This window comes from Malus sylvestris, chromosome 6, assembly GCF_916048215.2.
Source record: "Malus sylvestris chromosome 6, drMalSylv7.2, whole genome shotgun sequence".
Lineage (NCBI taxonomy): Eukaryota > Viridiplantae > Streptophyta > Magnoliopsida > Rosales > Rosaceae > Malus > Malus sylvestris.
The window spans coordinates 30,246,462-30,266,594 of NC_062265.1; the positions used below are offsets into that span (position 1 = coordinate 30,246,462).

General features: G+C 35.4%; 2 protein-coding genes and 1 long non-coding RNA gene across 4 annotated transcripts in view; all 3 read left to right on the forward strand.

Moving 5' to 3' along the window:
• The window catches only part of LOC126626206 (transcription factor bHLH162-like), a 55,516-nt gene that overhangs the window by 24,228 nt on the left and 11,155 nt on the right, over positions 1 to 20,133 (forward strand). The window lies entirely within an intron of this gene.
• The window catches only part of LOC126626200 (serine/threonine-protein kinase STY13-like), a 74,402-nt gene that overhangs the window by 8,305 nt on the left and 45,964 nt on the right, over positions 1 to 20,133 (forward strand). The gene's annotated exons all lie outside the window — the stretch shown is intronic.
• Positions 1,523 to 11,936, forward strand: LOC126626208 (uncharacterized). 2 transcript variants are annotated; one of them, XR_007624638.1, is made up of 6 exons: positions 1,523 to 1,568; positions 9,640 to 9,889; positions 10,682 to 10,772; positions 10,906 to 10,990; positions 11,132 to 11,331; positions 11,432 to 11,936. It is a non-coding gene; the product is annotated as an uncharacterized LOC126626208 (long non-coding RNA). The 2 variants fall into 2 exon arrangements; XR_007624637.1 differs by lacking the exon at positions 1,523 to 1,568 and having other exon boundaries at positions 9,491 to 9,889.

The window sequence follows — 20,133 nt, forward strand, 5'->3', positions numbered from 1 at the left end:
TCCTGGATGTGATCTTTAAATCCGATTCGCTGGAGCTTATCAGCAACATTAAGGGTGACTTCAAGAATGGAAATTGGACCATTTTCCCCCTGTTAATCCAAATTCGGAATCTTTTTCATCGCTTTCATTCGGTTAGCTGGCGATGGATTCCTCATCAAGCGAATGGTGCAGCCGACTAGGTTGCTTCGTTTTGTAAAAGAGGGATGCGCTCTGATGTTTGGGTCATAAACCCCCATCCTCTCTAGTTCACATTTTATCCAAAGATGGTCTCCCTTGCCCCCCCCCCTAAAACCTTTGGAAGCTGAGATTGGGGAGGATTGCGGATTGGACCTCAGCCTCGCTTTAGTGCCGTCTTCTGCCCTTCTCCCCTGTCTCAGATCTGGGTGAGACCTCTTTTGGCTTTCTCTCGTTTTGTTGATCTTATCTACTGCTATTTCTTGTTGTGTTTTTATTCCCTTGTATTGTTGTTCGGTTTCTGGGCTATGCCCCTAATGAAAAGTTCCCTTTGTCCAAAAAAAAAAAAAAAAAACTTTAATGCTACTTCAGTACATTAACTGTGCGCATAAAATATTTGTGATTATCTTTTGATTTCCAGAAATATGATACACATTGCAATTGCTTCTTGGTAGTTTTTATTATAGATTGAATCTCGCTAAACTTCTGGTATGTTGATGTCTAGTTTATTGGGGCGACAATGGGTTCATCAGATCTACAAATACAGACAGAAAATGGTCAAATTGGCATGCCAACTAATATCTGTTGTGTCATTGTGGAATATCTTCCTGGGGGTGCTCTAAAATCGTACCCCATAAAACAATTTATATATACTTTGTGGCTTAGTTCGAAAGGTTTTTGCCTTGTGTGTTGTCCTACCAAGATTTCAATAACGTTGCCATCAATGTGCGATTTGTAAATTTCTACGTAAATTCATACCGGTAGCAGCTAACAGTGAGAGCAACCAATCTTCCTTTCAACTTTATTAATTTGTTAGAAGAAATATTCCGAATTTAAATATCATGAATAATAATGAATGAATACACATATATAACAAAAAAAATCTCTACAATTAGTTAAATTGTATGTTACTATAGCTAGATGGCAATTTAGGGTTCGTTTGAAAGTACTTTTTGTAGAATTATCAGAGAGACAGGCCGAGGGCCCACTTCCAACAATACCGATATTGTCTCAAACTTGGTAATTACCACTCACACAATCTGTCATGTGTGGAGTTTTACCACAAAAGACCTCGGTGTTAGTTAGAGTGGGATAATTTTATTTAAATTGCTTTTCTCCTTTCCCTCTAGCCGATGTGGGATTCAATACACCGCCGCACGTGAAACCCCATTTTTATGGGTCACACGTGGAGATCCACATATCGACAACCACGTGGAACCAAAAGGACTCAACCCATACGCAAGGTCAAGGGACCCACCCATCAAGTGGCAGTACTGGCCCGATCCCTGACTTTGATACCATGTAGAATTATCAGATAAACGAGCCAAATGCCCACTTCCAACAACACCGATATTGTCCCCAACTTGGTAATTACCATCTGCACAATCCGTCAGGTGTGAGGTTTTATTATAAAAGGCTTCGGTGTTAGTTAGAGTGAAGTTAAGATATTTAAAACTATTACTTAGTAAAAACGCAAAAATAACTGAAAACACTTTTAGTGAATTTTTTTTTAGAACTAAATCCTTAGTAAAAACGCAAGTGAGTCTTGGAAAAGCACTTGAAGTGTGTGCTTCTCTAGAAAAGCGCTTTAGGTGCTTTTGAAACCCAAACACATTTAAAAAAAATTTAATCATTTTAAGAGCCCTTATAAACAAGAATTCTTCAAATATATACTTATATAACAAAAAATTTCCGTACAAATATATTTTAATATTTCAGAATCAAAGCCGAGTTTTTGAATGGAGAGGACTAATTTGTCAAATAAAAGAATAATAATTGGGAGGGACCATCTCACCATTTGTTTTTGTGAAAATATGTCTCAGTACAAAAAAAGTCTCAGTCATATAGTGAAACCCAGAATGGACAAATACTAAATAGTCAAGTGCACGGAATTTAGGTTAGTATCTGTCGTGGTCTTATTCCCGTAAACCTGCTGCTGGCAACACTTTGCTCCATAATACATGACATTACCGTACTATAACACACATTATTGACATTCAAATTCAACAGGGGGACCCATTAACGAATTGTGTTACAAAAGCAAATTATCGTGACAGAGAAGATTGCTGCAAGGGCTGCATCTGGAAGCCATGATATCATGAATAAGGGCTGGTTTGGTATTATTGTGCTTTGAAAAAAAAGCTGCTGTGAGAATAAACGGCTGTGCTGTGAGAATAAGCAGTTGTGAAATAAATCAGCAGAGTGTTTGGTAAACTTTTTTGTAAAAGTGCTTTTGAAAGAAAAAAACAGTCTGATAGTGGGTATTTTCATTAAAGGAGTACTGTAACTCCGTATGCTTTAAAAAAAAAGCCAGTTTTCCAAAGCTACAATTGCTTCAGCTTTTTCCTTTGATTTCAGCTTATTCTCACATCAGCTTCCAAAATAAGCCATTTTTTTTAGTTTACTAAACACCTAAAACCCTCACAACTTTTTTTCATGGGTGCTTTTTTTTTTAAAGCACCTCACTCCCAAACCACCCCTTAAGGCTCATGATTAAAAGCCTTTATTAACGTTAAATTAATGGTTTATATATAAAGTCTAGCTTGGCTCAAGTAACACATCCAGCCAAATCATGTATGGTAAGACCTTAATTAGTGTTTGTTGTTGATAAAATGTTAATGGGTAATGCTAAGGAGATTAACTTTTAATATTAAATTATGTAAATTATATGATACGATTGTTGATGACTGTATTATTATTGAAGTGTTGATTAATGTGTGTATTTTAGTAAAAAAATTTGGTCTACCTAGCATTATTCAAAGTTAATAGAAGATATAACATTGAATATGAGGTCTAACTGGCAGTTGGTCTACTAATATTAGCTAGTGTATTTATTGTTGGAAAATACATGGGCACTTATTAGCAAGCACGTACATTTTGATTTTGTCTAATGATATTTTAACACATATTTGAGGATTCCATCAGGTTTGAGTGTAATTGTAACCTCATACAACATCTTCAAAACATTTCATTCTTATAGATTTAGTATAATTTTATGTCAATTTCATAAAACCGTTAAAAAATCTGTTAAGTTTACCGTAAAATGATGATGTGGACGAAATAGGAAAAGGAACTACAATAGTGAGTATTTAACTATTATCCTTTGTTTGCTGCTTCTTTGATGGGGACCAATAAAGAATAGCCGTGTGATACTTTTCTTTGTTATTTGGTTGGTGTAAAGTGCAAGTAACAAAGCAGAGCCGTGCCGCATTTGGAGCCCAAATCGATCACCAATATATAGAAAACTAGCATTCATGCATGCGCTAACGCATATGCAAAAGATATTTTTTGAATTACGGCATTGTGGATGCAAATTTCTTCTTCCTTGATCTTGGACAAAATTGCACCTACAAAACAATTAACACATTAGGTTAAGGCCAAGAGCCTCACGCGCCCACGATGAATAGGGGGCTTTGGCCGAAGAACCTCCGATGCCAAAGTTAGAATTTAGAGAGAAAAAGTGTTTAGAGAATTTTGGGATTTTTACCAAAGTGTTGGAATGAGTTTTTGGTGAAAATATGAGCCTATTTATAGGGCTAGGCTTGGCCACTTTTTCCAAGGAATGGCCGGCCCTTGAAGGAGTTTTTGTGGTTGAGATTTTGGTTTAATTAGCTAATTTATTGGCTAATTAAACCTTAAAGAATAAATTGGTGGTTACATATTTATTTAGAATAAATTGATAATTAGGTTATGAAAAGGTTATAAAGAATAACTAAATTATTAGCTAAGAAGGGGAGAAAAGGGTAAGGAAAGGTAGGAAATAGGATGGATTCCTTTTAGATGGGGATGGCCGGCCATTGATGTGGTTTTGGGTGGTTTATTTGATATAATGAGTGACTTAATTGATATTTAATGGATTAATTGGGTAATTAATCCATTAATTAACCAATTAACATAATAATTTGGAGGTTACCTTGCAAAAGGGAATTTGATGAGATAGACTTTGAATTGTTTACCTCGTTTGGAGCATCTTTGACTTTGTTGAAGAAAGATTGTCGATTGCTTGCGCGTAGAGATCCCGGTGTACCTCAGGGGTATTTTGGGTCCTTTTTGTCCAACAATCCACGTGTCGCCTTGTAATTATTTTTGGCTCCACAGGCGTGTTACGTGTGACTTACATGCTTTAAATGTATTTAATGATATGCGTGAATTGACAAAAGGAAAATCAAATATTTGAAGTAAATGAATAATCTTAGATCATGCTTAAAAAAACCCCTCACAAACCAATCAAAACAGTTGAATTCAGATAACAAAATCGGTCTTTTAATTTTCATCTACATTATATTGAATTTACATTAGGAATAGAGAAAATAATATTTAATAAACAACTGATTGAATCACATTATTGCTAGCCCATTGTGAGGCTAAACCCACCCCCCTCCCCCTTAGTGTAGATAATATCATTTGTTCAAAAAAAAAAAAACAATCATTTGACATTTGACAATTAATTTGAGCACATTATTATGCGTGAGCGAAAGATTTTTTTTAATTTTTATAATTGGCATTACACGCTGCTTAAAATGTTTTGAACATGTTTAAAAATAGAGAAAATAATATTTAATGAAAAACTGATTGAATCACATTGTTGCTAGCCTACTATGAGGTACTAATTAAAAATAAAAATAAAAAACTGTACAAAAGAATTAATTATTAAAAAACATTGTTAAAATGACAAAAATACCCTTGCATTATTTTGGGTTGTTTTTTATTTTATTTTTTGTTTTGGAGGTATTTTTGTTTAAATATTTTTGGTGAAGCTTATGACCCCAAAAGTTTTGGCTTTATATATAAAGATATTCGATGTTGCTCCCTTGTTCACATAATTTGGAAAGCTACCTCTAATAGTTTTATGTTGTTCCTGCATGCATGTTGTACGTATCAATGTGAATCACGTAGGGCCGTAATTAGTATTGAAAAAACATGGACACCCAACACTGTTTCCTAATCTGGATAAATCGAGTATTGAAAAAACATGCACAGCCAACAATGTTTCCTAATCTGGATAACTCAACGTTATTTAAGACACTAATTTCATCCTTACACTTCGTCATTTGAAAGGTAAGTCAGAATATATATTTTGAAGAAGAAATTCACATCATTTTTTTTGTTATTTGATTGATTAAAATCCTATTCATTTTCATTTTTTGATTAAGGTCCTTGGGTATTAATAACATCATTAATTATTTGAATAATAAAATATTTTTATTTTTAAAATATATTCCTTTAGTGTTAAAAATGTTACAATTAGTATATTTATATTTATGGCTAAATGTTTTATCATATATTTTTATTTTTAGTTTGTACCTATTTTTAATTTGCAAATATTTTTTAATTTGTACCAATTTTCTTTTCATTTTTAATTTGTACCCATATATTAGTTTCTTTTTGTGCCCATATTTTTTAAAGTGTTATTTGTGTTTGTACCCATGTGTATACCGTCACGTGACATTGTATATTTAATCAATGATAGAAAAATTACATATGGTATATTTATGTTTTATGCCTAAACTTTGTATCATATATTTATATTTTTTGTTTGTACCCACTTTTAATTTGCAACATGTTTTTTAAATTTGTAGTATTTTCTTTTTAGTTTTATTTTGTACCCATGTATTAATTCTTTTAGTGCCTATATTTTTTTTAAATTCATTTGTACTCATAATTTTTTAATCTTTTATTTGTACCCTAATTTATTTATAATGTACCCATTCTTCTTTATTAATGTACCACTTTGTTATATGTGAAATGTACCAATTTTTTTGTAAAATGTACCAATTTTTTTTAACACTATGGATACATTCTTTTGCCATTTCTTATTTCTTATTTTTACATAGTTTTTACCCATTTATTCAATCAAAATGTTTGAATTTTTTTATTGTAACATTTTCTAATAGTATTATAATGAGGGATTTTAAATTTATAGGATTATAAATCTCATAAAATATCAAACAATTAATGTCAAAAATATAAAAATATAAATATTAATAGTAATATAATGAGGTGTACAAAGTCAAAGGACCTTGATCAACCTTTGAATACTATTAAGGTTTTAATCAAAGAATGTTAAGGATTAAGGATTACATCCAAAATATCCCTATTTTTAAACCAAGCTTGGTGAGGAAGTCAATCTTAAATATTTTATTTCTAGTGGAGTTGAAACTGATACATGTGAATGTTAAACTAATCATATAACACCATAATATGTCGTCCAAATTGAAATTGAGTGGGATCATAACAAAACCAACTTCTAGATCATAACAAGACCACTTCTAGATCATAAGAAAACCACCTCTAGATCATAACAAAATTAACTTCTAGATCATAACAAAATTAAGACTTTTTGCATGAATTGATAATCAAAAACAAGGTTTGCAGAGTATGGGCTTAATAAAATTGGTTAGAGAAATGTGTATTTTGCTCTCCATTTAAGTTCCCTTCTTATAGTATATAAATTTACAGCCTATAATCATTTTGTTTTCACTTTTTTATTAACCTTGAAAGTTATTTGGTAAATCCTTTCTTTTAAGCAAGGAGCCTTGTAGATTTCGTCGTTTTCTTCGAATCCATATATTATGGGCCTAAAATTGTAACACAAAACTAAAACTGCGTTAATTTTGAACAATTTGAAAAGTCCAAAACATCGACTTTCGGAATATGGCAGCAACAAATATATATTAAAACCTCTCTAAAGTAATAATCTGTAAGAAACAACCTCAAGTCATAACAAATTATGGTCCTAAGTTGGGACCAGTTATGTATAGAAATAAACTCCATACTGTAATAAAATATAATTTTTCTTGATTCCATCTAAGGAAATACACATCCACATAGCTATAATTTTTGCTTCCAGTTGGGGTTTGATGCTTTCTTTTTGCACAATCAACACTAATAATTTCAGTTAACTGATTTTCATATTGACCTTGGGTGGATATGACCAAGGTATTAAATATCGATGATATCGGAAATATCGGTAGTCTGAAAACACGGAAATATCGATGGAAATATCGGGATAATATCGATATCGATACAAATAAGTAGATTTAAATTGAATGGTATATATATTTATTAAGTAGATTTAAATTTATTTATTTTGTATGTATAACACTTAAGAAATTGAATGGTATATATATATTTATTAAGTAGCTTTAAATTTATTAATGTAGTTCCGATTGGGTTTTTGTTAGAAAAATATATTATTGTGGGTTTTATGTAAAAAAAAACATTGAATTTGAAGGGAGTAAAGTGAAAATTTCAGTAAATTTTATAATGATTTTTTTTTAATATAACTTGCGCCATGAAGACTGTCGTCGCACAAAGTCAATGACTTAACATAAGATTTGTGGTATCCACTTGTGTAAATATTTTCAATTGACAATCGAATTAGTTCATTGTATTCATATAGGATCAAGGAGTGTAGCTGTAAAAAATCATCAAAATCGGAGTTAAAATAACTGTTAAATCGTGATTTTTCGTTTATAGCCGTGGAAAAGGTTTGTCCCGTTACTTGATATTTGAATGTTTGTTTTCTGTGATTTTTGGCGTATGCGATCTCGAAGCATATACAAACAAGTTTGACGGTTGGACCATTGAAACTAGTTTCGTACAATGTGTTTCCCATCAAAACGATAGATTCACTAACATTTAGAGTTTATTAATACTTTCATAAAGTATAACATAAGATTTTGTGGTATCCACTTGTGTAAATGTTTTCAATTGATGATTGAATTAGTGCATTGTATTCATATAAGATCAAAGAGTGTAGCTGTAAAAAATCATCAAAATCAGAGTTAAAATAATCGTTAAATCGTGATTTTTCATTCAAAACTGTTGAAAAGTTTTGTCTCGTTACATGATCTTTGAATGTTTGTTTTTTACGAATTTTTGCGTATGCGATCTCGAAGCATATACAAACAAGTTTGACGGTTGAATCGTTGAAATTAGTTTCATAGAATGCGTATCCTATCAAAACAATAGATTCACTACCACTTAGAGTTTATTTATACTTTCATCATGTATAACATAAGATTTTATGGTATCAACTTGTGTAAATATTTTAAATTAACGATCAAATTAGTTCATTGTATTCATATAGGATCAAGGAGTGTAGCTGTAAAAAATCATTAAAATTGGAGTTAAAATAACCGTTAAATCGTGAGTTTTTGTTTATAACCGTTGAAAAGTTTTGTCCCGTTACTTGATCTCTGAATTTATTTTTTTTGCGAATTTTTATGTATGCGATCTCATTAAAACAATAGATTCACTAACACTTAAGAGTTTATTTATACTTTCATTAAGTATAACATAAGATATCAACTATTGTAAATATTTTAAATTGATGATCGAATTCATTCACTGTGTTCATATAGGATCAATGAGTGTAGCTGTAAAAAAATCATCAAAATCGGAGTTAAAATAACTGTTAAATCGTGATTTTTCATTTATAACCGTAAAAAAGTTTTGTCTCATTACTTGATCTCTGAATGCTTGGTTTTTGCGATTTTTTGCGTATGCGATCTCGAAGCATATACAAACAAGTTTGACGGTTGGATCGTTGAAATTAATTTCGTAGAATGCATATCCCATCAAAACAATAAATTCACTAGCAATTAGAGTTTATTTTATATTTTCATTAAGTAAAACATAAGATCGTGGAGTGCATTTTGTATATATAATAAATTTTATAATAAGTTTTTTTTTGTTTGTTTTTTTTTTTTTTTAAATATATCTTGTGCGACGGCGACGCCACAGTGGGATGGTTGCGCAAACAATTTATTATAATAAATTTTTTCTTTTAATATCATCTTGCGCGAGGCCACAATAGAATCGTTGATGAGCGGTTTCTTTAAAATTTTTCCGATTGGAAAAAAAGGGCGCCTCCCTCACTTCAAGCATAACCTCGAAGAAGTCTCCTTTCCTATCTTTTATCTGATCATTTTGAGACCTCCGACACCCTTCTTCTTCGCTACTCTGCTCTCTCTCCGTTTCGGTACACTCCCCTGTAAATTCCGTCCTCTGCAGACAAAGATTCAGAGACAGAAAACCACTTGTCGCCGACGCGTCGCTTTTCACGTTCACGACTCTGATCGTTCTCAAGCTCCACCGTTCCGTCCGCTATCTTGGTGGTTCGTAATTTTCTATTCCCTCTGCTTTTTTGTTGCCTGTTGTTTGGTTGCCGAGAAACTGAGAGAAAATAATAGGGGAAAAACGGAATCTTTCTTATGCGTTTGAATTTTTTATTACCTGAGAGAGTATTAGATACTGTAGTTTTTTCGATTTTTACTGCATTGTTCTCGCAAACTAAAGGTACCCATTTGTGAAGTTTTTATTTCTTTGTTTAGAGAGTGAATTGCTGAGAATCCCCCTCAATTTTCTGTAGAATTATCAGAGAAACGGATCATACGGCTCACTTCCAACAACATTGATATTGTCTCCAACTTAGTAATTACCACCTGCACAATTTGTCAGGTGTGAGGTTTTATCACAAAAGGCCTCGGTATTAGTTGGAATGAGATTAGGGTATTTGAACTCTTCTTTTGTCATTGATACGGTCGATGTGATACATTTCAACACGCTCCCTCACGTGAGACCTAATTAGCAGGTCACACGTGGGAGATCCACATATCGACAACCATGTGGAGCTAAGGGGCCTCACCCTACACGCGGGGCCAAGGGACCCACCATGGCTAAGGGGACCCACCCATCACGTGGTAGTATGGTACGGGTCTGTAGAATTATCAGAGAAACGGGTTATACGGCCCACTTCCAAGCACACCGATATTGTCCCCAACTTGATAATTACTACCTACACAATCCGTCATGTGTGGAGTTTTATCACAAAAGATCTCAGTATTAGTTGAAATGAGATTAGAGTATTTAAAATTTTCTTTTGTCATTGATATGGTCGATGTGAGACATTTCAACATTTCCCAGTAAAAAACTTGTGGGTTCTGCTTATTAATTTAAAAAGTTTCCTTCTTGGGCTCGTAGTTGATTCTATTGGGCATGCATTTTCAGTGATCGTGGAAGTTTCTTGCTCGAGATCTTTGGATTTTATGTGATGTTTTTAGTTAGTTTTTGTTATGCTTTCTGTTTCAAGTTCTTATGTGGACTACAATGTTTCGGTATCGGAAATTTCGATGCTTAACGATTCCATTTTGCAAGATAGTTCAAACTGACCAATGCACTGCCAAATCTATAAAAAACAGAGTTGAAAACATACCAATTTAATTAAGAACTTAACAAGGTGCAAGCCATTCATTGTTTCCATGGTTTTACTGGCGGCTGCGTTTGCATTGTAGTAGCAGCTGATTAGTGAAGATTGTAAAAGAACCTTTTGAGGCTGTCTCATGTAAGAAAACTGCATGATGGTTTAGGTTTTGTTACTTGTAATTGTCTCGAGGGTTCTGAATATCTTTGAGGAAGCATAACTTTCTTTCAACCTCCAAATTTCAGCTGACTTTTTCGGGATTGATTGAATATATAGTTTTCTGTTTTCATAATATTGCAGGATCATATTTTCCCCTCTCTGGCTGTTCCATGTAGTTGTAGCACGAGGCAGATTTTCGTTACCTGCTCCAAACCTGCCTAATGATCGCAATGTATCAGATTGTATTTCCATTTTTCTGCATTTGTCCCCACTACGTGTTATCATATTTCCATAGACAATCCAATTTATTTATTTATGTTTCAAGTTGAGCAACAAAAAAGTAAATATTTCTTTCTTATGGGCAGTGGGCACCTTTTCATGCTGTCATGGCGACACCGTTGCTTGTCGCAGTTGAACTAACGCTTTGTATATACCTTCAGCGCAGATATGGTATACATGCAACATACTTAATGACAAGGATCACTGAATTCATGTTCTTTATCTATAACGCGTTTACTTTTTTGTTGGTCGATAAATGAATTATCAAACAGTCACTTATGATTACTTCTTGGTGAACTATAATGTGTGCAGTTGTGAGCTTGAAGATTGTCTTTGCACCCTTGTTGGCATTTGAACTAGCAATTCTATTGATAATGTCAGGTATCTCTATTTCTTCCAATCATATTTCCAAACTTTCTTAATGTTTTTTTTCTTTAGGAGGGTTCTAAGTTCCCAGAGCTCGACATGTTCAAGGACGTTTATGTTCGACCTAGCGATGAGAATAGCTCCATGTAAGTATATGTAATTATTATTATTCTTATATTTATGAATCGTTCAAATATTATTTATATTTTGTTATTAAACATTATATGTTTTTTATTATTATTACAGGCTGCTATGGTGGAAAAGCACATTGCCGTTCTCCAATAAAAAGCAACATCACAACTTTCCTCGGAGACCCCGATCAAGGATGCAGGTCTTCAGATCTTGATTGAGGTCTAGGATCAGAAGTTCGGTCGTCGTCATGGCAAGGTTGTTTGGTGTATGGGGAAGGCGCGGGTTCATGAGACGGGTGCCTTCTCTTCCAAATCGACCACAGGACATGTCAACGCTCTGAAAGAGGAAGTGACAACCCTAAAAGGTCAGCTTACGGCCCAGGGCGAGTAGATGAGTATGATTGTACGAGCCTTACAGATGTCCAGCCTCCAAATCCCGATGCCAGCACCTGATCTTGCTCCACCTTCGACCTCCCAGCCACTTCGCTCAGCTGATACCCAGTAGCCTGATGTATCAAACCTAGAAGACTACTTGTTGTAGTTTTTTTTTTGTTTGGACATCTTGTATGTACATTTTCATATATTTTATAATTAAATACTTTTTCTTGGTTTATTAATTATTGTTTAGAATTTAATTACAATATTTATTAAAAATTAAATAAAAAATATTTTTGCCAAAAAAAAAAAGGGTTTGCACGACGCAAAAGTAACATGCTTGCGCAAATCCTACTGCTACTGCCTTGACGTGACGGTTGGTGCGCGACGAAGGATTTGTTGGGCTAATTTTTGTCTGACGTTTTTTGACTTTGCGGGACGAAGGACCTGCGTCGCACAAACTGTTTTTGTACTAGTGCTACACACGAGGCCAAGGGATCCACCATTATCGCGCGAGTCCAAAGGGACCCACCCATCACGTGGTAGTACAATACGAGTCCGTTTCTTGGCTCTGATATCATATAGAATTATCAGATAGACAAGCCAATGGCCCACTTTCAACAATATCGATATTATCTCCAACTTGGTAATTACCACCTACACAATCTGTTAGGTGTGAGGTTTTATCACAAAATGCCTCGGTGTTAGTTAGAGTGTGATAATTCTATTTAAATTGCTTTTCTCCTTTCCCTCTAGCCGATGTGGGATTCAACACTTTTAAAATAACTGAAAACACTTTTGGTGAATTTTTTTTTTGAACTAAATCCTTAGTAAAAACGCAAGTGAGTTCTTGAAGTGCTTCTCTAGGAAGCACTTGAAGTGCGTGCTTCTCTAGGGAAGCACTTCAAGTGCTTTTGAAACCCAAACACATTTAAAAAAAAAATTAATCATTTTAAGAGCACTTCTAAATAAGAATTCTTCAAATATATACTTATATAACAAAAAATTTCCCTACAAATATATTTTAATATTTCAGAATCAAAGCCGAGTTTTTGAATGGAGAGAACTAATTTGTCAAATAAAAGAATAATAATTGGGAGGGACCATCTGACCATATTTTTTTTGTGAAAATATGTCTCAGTACAAAGAAGTCTCGGTACAAAAAAGTCTCAGTCGTATAGTCAAGTGCACAGAATTTAGGTTAGTATCTGTCGTGGTCTTATCCCCGGAAACCTGTTGCTGGCAACACTTTGCTCCATAATACATGACATTACTGTACTATAACACACATTATTGACATTCAAATTCAACAGGGGGACCCATTAACGAATTGTGTTACAAAAGCAAATTATGAAAGGGTTGCATCCGGAAGCCATGATATCATGAATAAGTCCTGATTTAGTACTGAGGTGTTTTTGAAAAAAGTGGGTATAAAAAAATGCTAACATTTTATGTTTGGTAAACATTCAACTTCAGCTTTTTTTTCTTCACATTTTTTGATGAAAAAAAGCCAAAAACACAAAGGTGCAAAACCCAGCTTTGAAAAACTAGCTTTTTTTGCTTGCCCAGCTTCTACGCAAACCAATTTCGCAAGAGGCGCTGAGGCCTTTAATGAAATTTTCCAATACCCAAAATGGCCTTTAGCAATTAAATAAATTATACATTATACCCGTTGACTTCGTCGCCGACCTCACCACGTCTCTCTTCCGTCCTCTCTGACTCTGAGCTTCTTCAGATTTCTGGGACAGGAGCGGCATGAGGTTTGTCGGATTTCTGGGTTTTGTCGAAATTCAGGGCCTTTTCGTCGGATTTCTGAGCTTTGTCAAAATTTGGGTTGCACAAAGAATGCTAGATTTGCACCTTTCTGCTTGACATCCAAAATCTCAACGGGAAAGCCTCGACGCCTTCACTGCTAACACCGATGGTAAGTCCTGAAATCGGAGTTCATCCATTTTTCGCAAATTGGTTGATGTGACCCAGCCTTCCTTTCCCCACGACCTAGCCTTCATTAGGATCAGGCAGAGAGAGATACAGAGAGATATAGAGAGAAGGGGGAGATAGGGAATGAGTGGCTGAAGATAACAAAGGTTCTGCAAAAATAAAATAGGGACAAGGTAAAGAAGAAACGACTTTTAGAGAAAAGAATAGAATAAAAAAATTATAAATTGTTGTAGGCATAATTTATTGAACAATTACGGAGGCCATAGAGAGAGAAATGCGCGGCAATAGAGAATAAGAAGAGAGAGATGTGTAATTGTGGGTGTGTGTTATTCCACCCCATTGTGTCTTTATTTATAGTAGTAGGGAAGGTTAATTCCTTACCCCTTAGGATTACAACATTTAATAGGTAATCTACTTCTAATAAGAATATAAGAGATATCCTTATATCTACTAGGATTACAACATTTAATAGGTAATCTACTTCTAAGACTGCAACACTCCCCCTTGAGTGTGTAAATACTCAAGTAAATGACACATTAGGTTTTCAGTGATGAAGCAAATATAGTTGATGAAGTCGTCGACACAATGAGTGAATGCGAGTCTCATATTAACGGAAGAATGCATAAAAAGTAAAACCCACAAAACCTCGCTATGGTAAAACCTAAGGTGGGAGAAAAACCCATAGTCTAAGGAGAAAAGTGAGAAGTTGCATTAAGTAAAAAACTATACATCTTTTAGACGTAAGTAGAAGAGCTCACAAGGGTATGATCAGCCTAAGATGGATGCGTCGTTAAAACCTAATTAGGTAGCAAAAACTCAGTCGGAAAAGTGCTCATAATCATAGGGAAAAAAAGCACATTAAGATCAAGTGATTATATTTCTGGATACTCCCCCTGAGTTTGACATAACTTCCAAATGAGAACTACAAGCATTGCATATGAATAATTAGGTATACCAATTCCTCGGACAAGCTTCTGGAAGGTTGACTTTGGCAGTGACGTCTTGTAGAGGTCGGCAAGGTTGTCTGGGATCGGGTTGCATAACTTCAATTTCCTGATGCTTTGCTGATGTAGGCGCAATATGTCTTGGCGTTGACTTTGCTAATGTATCATGTCTTGGTCGGATGGATACATACGGCATAATCTTCATGGATCGTCGTTGGGACTCAACGATGGATGAAAACACAGCAAGTACTTTGGATATACTCAGCAAGAACTCCTAACCATGTCTCACTTGTGGCGTAGTGAAGTGAGGTGAGTTTTGGAACGATTCGAAGATTTTGCAACTAAGGTCATATCATGGACCTCCAAGATATTGCGATATCCTTAACGGTAAAGACATAACCATTTGGGGATTTTGCCTTGTGTAGGTTTGATAAGTAATATGCGTCAACATAACTACAAGGCAAACATCATTTTAAGGATCAGGGGGTTGGATCTGCTGAGATGCATTTGAGATTTGCCCATGTGGTACCTTCAGGGTATGTCTTTAATACCAATTCAATGGATACGTGTAGGCACGGTGTTGCATCTTTACCAAGATCAATAGCGAATGAGATGTCCTGTCTAAATACAATGAGCTAAGTACAACGAAGCACAAAGTTGAACTTTAGATATGAAATTTCGGATTCCATAACCTCTTCAAGGGTTTCATTTGCATATAACGTATAGACGATCATAGGTATACTTAAAGGTAACACATTCGGGGTGTAGTTCAACTGGTAGACCAAAATACCGTCAGAACAATGCTTCAACTTCGGATCAAGGCATAAATGAGTTTTCCCAAGATCCTTCATCTCAAATTCCATCTTTAGGTATGAGGCAAATTTCTCAAGTTCTTCCAGAGTCTTAATGAGATTCGTGTCAACGACATAAACTGTAATTCTAGCAATTTAGAATAAGACTTCATAGTTTAACACGCAAAGACATAATTCATATCCCTAACTGATCAAATAATCACTTAGACGGGTATACCACATCCGTCGGATTGTAAGTGAACGCCTCAAGCAAGTTAAGAGGGTGTTCCATGGTTTTGGAACTATTTGAACTAGTCCATGTAATTCTTCGGGAACTTACATGTAAATCTCCGTATTTATATCCCCATGAAGAAAACACTAACCAAATTTCATAATGCTGCTATCAATCACAGGACGTTTTGAGAAAAACCTTGTGTCGTAAGACGTGCATCATATCGCACTATTTCATTCATCTCAATACGCTTCATTTCCCACTTGTAACATAACATGGTTATCTTGAGCAGTGTAGGGACAATAGGTCCAATACACACTTTGGCAAGGAATTTGACCTGGATTATAATTTCGGTTGTCCAATCAGTTCTACGTTGTCACTTAATCAACGGAACACGGTTCAATATCGTCGCTTTTCATTTATGTCGGTAGCTACCATATAAGTGAAAACTTCATCAATGATAATCTCATTTCAATTCCATTTAGCTCATCCAAACTAGTATACTGGACCAAGAACTTTAAGTGTCGGGAGAAATCCGGATTAATCTCATAAGATGGAAATGATTTGAGACAGCGATCGAGTTTAGATTCATTGTTGTGCCGTGTCTTCCTCTTCCAGGGAAGTGAATTATACGAACCGAATGATTTGTCATGTTCCAGGCCAAGACAGATTAATTGGTTATCCGTCGGTATACTAGATCGTCCAACAGGGGTGTCCAAACCGTCCAACAGGGGCGGCACACCCTCTAGGGATGTTGACTCGACATTCGTTAAGTATGTCTATCCTTGCAGGAATTTTTGCAGCTGGTATATGATCTCGTCACTTTAGCTAGATTAGAGGAATGCGTCTGGAGCAACATTCTGAAATCTATAATTCATCACACTTACTTATCATTCATATGCAGTATGAGGATCAAGATGAGACATAGTGGGTAACGTCCACGCAAATTCGCGCTGTTCTCCAGGAACGTTGATGTTCTTATCTCCCCCTAACGGTAGGAAGACTGTCTCATTAAAGTGATAACCCATAAATGAGCAGAAAAGAGATCGCGTGCAAATGCTTAAAGAGAGCTAGTGTGAAGGAGAATCTTAATCGACAAAAGATACACATCCTTCTTTGAGGACCCATAGTGGTATGTTGCGGCGGCGCAACTTGGCACATGGAAGGCACACACAAATCGGTAAATACAAAAATCGTCAGGTTCGTACCCAGTAACCAACTGTAACATCATATAGGTTGGGTGGCTATGGGCCTTAAGGCGGACCAACATAATTGCGTACAAGATTGCATATCCCTAGGCAGAAGCTGAAAACTTGGTACGTTTACCAAAATTTGGGCGATCATTTAAATTGCGCTTTATGATCACTAGGTGAGGCTATTCAAGATGAACATGGGAATTCGATGTTCAATTATAAACCCAAAATACATGCAATACTTTATCGAAAACCGTCGATATAAACTTTCTGGCATTATCCAGTTTCCCGGACCTTAAGGGATAAGTAGGGTGGTGAACCCTTAATTGGCCAGGAGGTTTAGCAGCAATGTGTGTGGACAAACATGTGACCAGTTTGTCGATTCATCAACTAAAACCATAAGTATTTATATGGTCCACATTTTGGTTGGATTAGTCCATATATATTCCCTTGAATCCACTGTGCAAAATGGGTGATTTCGTATCTTTGCGAGGGATGATATAGAAAATTGATTTACCTAATGAGCAGGCTTGGCAATGTGTGCTTGTAAGCATAAGATCCGTACTTCGGGTAAGGAGATGCGTCGTAGCATCATTGTTCGACCTAAGTGTCCTAAAAGGTCGTGTCAAAACAAGTAAACTGCTTAATCACCCAGCTTCAGGTCGGCCACATATGGTGTGTTCCCAATTGGGAGACAACTCATTGGCCCCAAATCAAAGCTTCAGGCTCATTGTTGGAGGTGGTGGAAAGATATTTCACTCTATTTTCTTTAGTGGTTCATTTATGATCATTGTCATCTCGAATATCCTTAAAAACTCAACGTCAAGGAGAATGTAAGGTCCCTTAAATGGTGATTTAGTACCATTCATACAACGACGAGCATGCCAATGCTCTTAGTCAGGTTGGATAGACCTGAAGTCGTTGTTAGAGATGTGATTTAGATGTAAAGTTAGTGTGCGTAGTACACATTCATCCAGACAACTAACCTTCCCACATTTCTACCTAATCACGTGTTTAATTGAATTGGTCATATGTATGAAGAAACATGATTCAATTAACTCATATTTGAGGACAATATCAATAAGATTATCCATAAGTAAAACATACACCAAACGTGAATCCAAGAACATTGTAAAATGTTCACAAAGTAAATGGTTTACTAAGGGGATTCGGCCAACAAGGCCATCCATGTCAAAATTATGCTTTTCCAATGGTGTTTGGTGTAACAAAATTAGTCTCACGTATTGACTACTAGAATGGTACTCCTTAACAACATTGGTAGGGGCACGTACATGTACATAACCAATGGTCTATTCCATCGAGATGGAAATAGATTCTGCAGGGTTAAGGTTCAGGAATATTTTCCCTTATTCTTGAAGTTGTAGGTCTTAGGTACCAAGGATCATGCTTCGGGCATGATGCCACACCTTGTCATGCCCTGATTCTACCATATGTTGTAAAAACAAACTTGAAATTGGATTATGAGAGAATATGCCATTCAGTGTATCCCTATCGGAGCAGTGCATCACCATTCGGTAGGCTTTGACCGAACTGGGTCGAGCTATTACGTAGACTCTAGCCGAATTGGGTCCATACTTTTCTCTCACGTTTGTGGTAGTAATCAAATTCAATAATTTGGTAAACTTCCGCTTTCTACACTGCTGTTTCAGGGGCAAGTTAGAAAAAGGGCCTCGGGTGTGAACTTCAGGTCACGGGGTGAGGGAGAAACCCTAGCCCCAGCTGGGTTTCAATTTTTTTTTTTTGACCAAGGGAGGGCACGGGACAAGGCCCAGCATGAGCTGGCCTTAGGTTTGGCGCAATGGGCTAACTGTCATGCAAAGTGGGCTGGGGTGCTGCAAGGCCCAACAAGCTTTGCGACTTGCTGGCATAGACTGAAGGCCAGGGCTGCAGGCTCTTTGCTGCTACACAAGCCCAGAAACCATAAGGTTACGGCATGTGGTGAGTGGACTCAACCAAATGGGGCTGGTTTCAATGTTTTGGGCTCGGGGCTTCAGGCCATGTCGAGGTGAAGTCCAGGTCATGGCCTGGTTGCTGTGTCCATATTGATGGTGTGGTGGTGTGCCGTACCATATCCCATTCCCTTTTTTTTTTTTTTCAAAAATCCCTTAGGGTTTAGGAAACCCTAAAATTGCTTCTAATTTAATTTTATACAATGACTCATATATTCCACATAACAATTTAATTGTGCGATGCATGAAACAAATATATATATTGACAAATATATGAACATATACGATATATATATCGGAAGGAAAATATAAACATAGGGGGTTCATGCATCATGGGGAATGTTTTCTTGCCTCATGGTCGTTTCAAATATCTTACTTTATTTTAAGCGTGCCTGATTGGCAGAAAAGAACAAAAACCTTTGAATTTGTAGAAGATCTATCTCAGAAAGCCAGAATTGCATCTCCAATGCGTTGTATCACGTTCAACACAGAAAAATTAAATTGAATCAATAACATGTAGATCAATTCAATAAAATAATTAAATTAATCACAAAAAGAATGATTAAAACGTAATACTCCCTTGATTGAATATCAAACTCTCTTGTTAGCGTAGCGTCAAGAGCGTGCTGATAACGTGTTGTAGGCATAATTTACTGAACAATTACGAAGGCCATAGAGAGAGAGAGAGAGAGAGAAAGGTGTGGCAATGGAGAATAAGAAGAGAGAGATGTGTAATTGTGAGTGTGTGTTATTCCACCCCATTGTGCCTTTATTTATAGTAGTAGGGAAGGTTAATTCCTTACCCTTTAGGATTACAACATTTAATAGGTAATCTACTCCTAATAGGAATATAAGAGATATCCCTATATCTACTAGGATTTATACAATCACATTCCTAATCTAATAGGATTGCAACATAAATATCTTAATAATAAAAGATAAAAGTACATTCTTCGAAGCTCACAACTGTTTATAAATAGTTTATATAAATCTTATAAAAAAAGGTAATATTCAACATCATATCTTTTTTAGTCATTTTACACCGTCGCAGCGGTTTTACATAAAAATTTACCAAACACTTTAACATTGCTTTTTTTTTTTGCTAAAAGCACTTTTACAAAAAATTTTGCCAAACACTCTATTGCTTTATTTCACAGCTGTTTATTCTTGCAACACAGCAGAAGCAGTTTTTTTTTCAAAGCACACAAATACCAAACTAGCCCTAAGGCTCATGATTAAAAGCCTTTATTAATGTTTAATTAAAGGCTTATTTATAAAGTCTAGCTTGACTCAAGTAACACATCCAGCAAAATCATGTCTGGTAAGACCTTAATTAGTGTTTGTTGTTGATAAAATGTTAATGTATAATGT